General features: G+C 34.2%; 1 non-coding gene across 1 annotated transcript; it reads right to left on the bottom strand.

The window, feature by feature from the left end:
• Positions 1 to 2,236: 2,236 nt before the first annotated feature.
• On the bottom strand, positions 2,237 to 2,371 carry LOC122890626. Its single transcript, XR_006381107.1, has one exon. It is a non-coding gene; the product is annotated as a U4 spliceosomal RNA (small nuclear RNA).
• Between the last annotated feature and the right edge of the window lie 2,700 nt (positions 2,372 to 5,071).

Below are 5,071 nucleotides of genomic sequence, written 5' to 3'. Positions count from 1 at the left end.
TGTTCAACATGTTCTGAAATTCCTAGGCAGAACAATTAGTCAAGTAAAATAAATAAAAACCTGGCCAAATTGGAAAAAAAGTAATCTCTCTTCACAGATGGCATGATCTCATATGCAACAAAAACAGTTAGAACTAAAAAATAAATTCAATACAGTTAAACAAAACAAAATGAACATACAGAAATCATTTGCATCTCTACATACTAACAATGAACTATAGAAAAATAAAATTAAGAAAATAATACCATTTACAACTGCATCAAAAAGAATAAAATATTTGAGAATAAACTTAACCAAGAAGGTGAAAAATATGTTTAAAATAAATGCAAGTAAATGGAAAGATATTCCATATTCCTGGATTGGAAGAATTAATATTGTTTAAATGTTCATACTTGCCAAGTGATCTACAAATTTGGTGTAATCCCTATCAATATTTCACCAGAATTTTTTATACAAAGAGAACAATTAATCCTAAAATTCATATGCAACCCCAGAGACTCCAAATACTCAAAGAAATCTTGAGAAAGAACAATGCTGGAGGTATTATGGCTCTGGAATGAAAACAGACATATAGATCAATAGAACAGCATAAAAACCGTGAAATAACAACACATATATGGTCAACCACTCCTTCACAAAGGTGCCAAAATACACAAAAAGGAAAGGATATTTTCTTGAGTAAATGATGTTGAGAAAGTCACATATAAGCATGCAGAAAAATGAAACTGGACCCTTATCTTACACCAGATTCAAAAATAAGCTCAAATACATTAAACGCTTAAACATGTCGACCTGAAACTGTAAAACTCCTAGAAGAAAACATGGAGGAATAACTTCTCGACATTGATCTTTTCTGTTATTTCTCCGATGTGACATCAAAAGCATAAGAAGCAAAGCAAAAAATAGACAAGTGGGACTATATCAACCTAAAAAGCTCTGCCTTGAAAAGGAAACAATCCAGAAAATGAGAAGACAACTTATGAAATGTGAAAAATTCTCCCAAGCTGTATCTGATGAAGAGTTAATATCTGTAATATATAAGGAGCTTCTACCATTCAACAGCAACAACACAGCCCAATTACAAAAATGAACAAAGGAACTCAATAGACATTTCTCCAAAGACATGCAAGTACTCAACAGGCACTGGAAGACATCCTCAATGTTTCTAATCATCAGGAAAATGCAAATCAAAATCACAATGAGATATCCCCTCACAGCAGTTAGAATGACTATTTTCAAAACACAAAAAAAAGTGTTGGCAAAGATATGGACAGGAGACAAAAAATGTATACTGCTAGTGGGAATATAAATTTGTGCAACCACTATGGAAACCAGTATAGAGATTCTTCTGAAAATTAAAAATAGAATTACCATATGATCCATCACTCCCACACCTATGTATATTAGCACTGCAGATGAAATCATGATCTTGAAGAGATCTCTGTACCCCCATGTTCATTATTTACAATAGCCAAGAGATGGAAGCAACTTAAATGTCAATCTCCAGCTGAATGGAAGAAGAAAATGTGGTGTATATATCCACTGGAATATCATTCAGTCTAAAAAGAAGGAAATCTTACTATTTGTAACAACGTGGGTGAACCTAGAAGATATTACTCCAAATGAAATAAGTCAGACACAAAGGAACAAATATTACATGATACCACTTATATGAAGAGTGTAAAGTAGACTCATAGAAGCAGGGCGTAGAGTGGAATGATGGTTGGAGGGGACTGGAGGGAAGGGAAAATGGGGAGGTATTAATCAAGGGGTGTAAAGTTTCAGTTATATGAGATAAAAACGAATCCTAGAGATTTACTGTACAGAATACTGCCTATAGTTCAAAATACTACATTGTCTACTGAAAAACTTGTGAAGATGGTAGATCTTTGGATAATACTCCTATCACACACACCATAATAATAATGAACAAAGAGCATAGAAGGAAGCTTTTGGAGGTGACGGATATGTTTACAGTGTAGATTTTGATGATAGTTTCATGGATGTTTACTTTTCTCCAAACTCATCAAATTATACATTAAATTTATATAGTTTCTTATGTGTCAATCATACCTCAATAAAGTAATTAAAAGAAGAAGTATAATATATGTCACAACTTTAAGCCAATTATATAACCTTAACTTTTTTTTTTTTTAACCAACCACATAAAAAAAGTAGAATGAATCAGGTAAAAAAAAAGTATAGTAATATATTTTAGTTAAATAAACATATCCACAATATTATCATTTAGCACCCCACAAATATGATCATTATTAACATATTTGACATGCTTTTATACCAAGCATTCAATTAGCAATAATCGCGCCTCAGATAAACCTCACTGGCTACGATACTGCCACTGCGCAAACATTCAAATTTTGGTGTGTATTTTATACTAACAGTACATCCTAATAGGGAGTAATCACATTTTTAAGTGCTTAATAGCCTCATATGGGTAACTGTTGTAGTCTTGGGTAGCAAAACTAGCACTAGCCACTGATAATAAAGCACAAAAGGAAACAGATACTGACCCCATCTTAAAAGCAGATGCTGCAGAAAATTAAAAAAAAACAAAAACATGAAACTGAAATAGGGTAACGTGAACAGTAATCAGGAAAATGGAGACAGGTATTTCTTTAGCTTAGACAAGGAATCTCTGACAAGGCAGCTAGCCCTTACAATGAGATTTGAATAATTTAAAAAAAGAAAAAATGGGAGAAGAAAAGACCCAATTAAACACAAATCTACTGCCATGCCCCTGAGGAAAAACAAACGAACAAATAAACCAAAGGGGAAATAACCCAGTCAGGTTGGTTGAAATGGGCTAGAGGAGGAACTAGAACATAGATGAGGTGAGGAGAAACACTGAATGCAGGTCAATAGGGCCTTAGCCCCCAAGATAGGACACTTGGGCTTTATTCAGTTTGCCATGAGGTCACAGAGGGACATGTGCAACGGGCTCACAGGATCTGCTCTGTGATTTAGGAAGACACTACTGGTTTTGAAGAATGAGTGAGCTATAGGGTTAGAATGTGGAAAAAGTGAGTGGCTTAAACAATAATTTATTTTCTTATAATTCTGGAAACGAGAATTCTGACATTAAGGTAATGGCAGGTTGATTTCTTCTGATAGACTCTTGCCTTGGCTTGGAGATGGCCATCATTAGCTGGTGTCTCCACATGGTCTCTCTGTGCCTATGCCCTAAAGTCCTCTTATAAGGACACCAGTCATACTGGATTAGAAACCACCCCTAAGACTTCATTTTATTCAATACTTCTTTGAAGGAAGGTACTATCTCAAAATATGGTTATACCCTTAAGTACTGAAGGCTACAACTTGAACATATGAATTTAGAGAGAGACACGAATCAGTCCACAGCAAGCATCACTAAATATTTCAAAGGTGTTCTGTGGATCAGAATTTGGGTATTCCAATAAAAGATGTTACCCTGACTTCCCAATCAAGTTGTCTCATGAACCATCTCCCAAACATTCTTTGTGCACCCACACATGAACCATCTCTTTCCTATCACTTACCAAAGTGCTATTATATTTCAAGTCCCAACTCATGTTCTACAGCTCTTCTTAGCAAGATTTGGGTTGAGAACTAAATTTATCAAAACCCACAGCACAGTGCTTCCTCCTTCTCTTCTCTTCCTCTCCCCCCACTTCCTTTGTTTCTTCCTATTTTTATCTCTTCTCCTTCACCTCATTCTACCCTTTCTTCCCTCTCACTGCCCCTTTCACACTCTATATTATGAATGTTTTCCTCAGGTTATAGACATTACTTATCAATTATAAAATAGTTCTCCTAAAAAATATAAAATAATATAATTACTACATGTGACCCATCTTCTCAAAAAGGTTATGTCACTTACCAAATGACTATAAGCTCCCTGAGAAAAATACCTTCATGGTTTTTCTTTGTATCTCACGTAGTGATTTGCTCAATATGGTGACAACTGCTTTATTTTTATGGACATACTATTTAAAATAATTGTTTTGGTGATAGTAAGAATAGCAATAGAAATCTTTCAATTACAATCTTTTCTCCATAAAATGTGCTATTACACCAACTGGGAGCTGGTACATTTGTTTAAATTCTGCTCACACACCAATGGTCAATTATGTAGCGAGCTATCTTATCCTAAGTTATTGTGTTCCTCTCTCTTGTTCAGAATCCTGCTGAAACCAAAGCTCACGTACTCCTCCAGCAATGCAATTTTCTTTATATCCTAACTCCCTGCAAAGCACCATAGCAGTCTGAGCCATAATTATATTTATCATAATGTCTACCTTAGCTCTTATCTCCCTTCCAAGATTGTCAGGTCTTGAGGGTATGACCCTAGGTATCTTTGTATCTTTGTATCCATTACTGGAAGAAATATTTATTGTTAAATGAATAAATGCAAAATAACCACTTGAACATTTTCTGTTTTCATATACACTCATACATTGTTAGAAGCCCTTAAAAAGGTACAGTTTTGAAATAAATGGTAGGAGAGTTTTTACCTTGTTTAATATAATGAGGAAGAGAAGGAATAAGATCAGGACAGAAATAGCTGACAGTAATAAATATTGACAATAACTGACAATTTAAAAAATACATATCTGCCTGATCAGAGCATAGGGCTGGGAATCAACTGAGAATAATTTGTTATCAGCTCAGCTCCTGAATCCTTGAGAACTGACACACAGGTGAAATTAGAGAACAGTTACAGAGGTTATTAACACTAATGAGGACTATTTTTTTTAAGTGATGTTTGAAGTGGGGATTTACCAGATCAGGTAATAGAACTGATTGATGTATTAATGGGCTGAATATATCATTCATTTGTTCATTCAAAAATATTTAATGAGAAAATTTTGGGAGCTAGACACTGGGGATGTGGCAGGGAACAAAAAGATAGGATTTTACCTTCATGATATGTATATTTGATTGGGGATTGCAGATAACTTAAATGAATAAGAACACTGAAAATAAAAGTAATATTAACTTCAACAAAGGATATAAAAAAGTAGAGTATGTCATCACAAAACTTTATTTGCTGAGATATTCTAAACAGAATAAT

Source organism: Neovison vison, chromosome 11 (genome assembly GCF_020171115.1).
Source record: "Neovison vison isolate M4711 chromosome 11, ASM_NN_V1, whole genome shotgun sequence".
Classification (NCBI taxonomy): Eukaryota; Metazoa; Chordata; class Mammalia; order Carnivora; family Mustelidae; genus Neogale; species Neogale vison.
The sequence above is the reverse complement of the archived record's forward strand: the minus strand, read 5'-3'. Positions and strand labels throughout refer to the sequence as shown.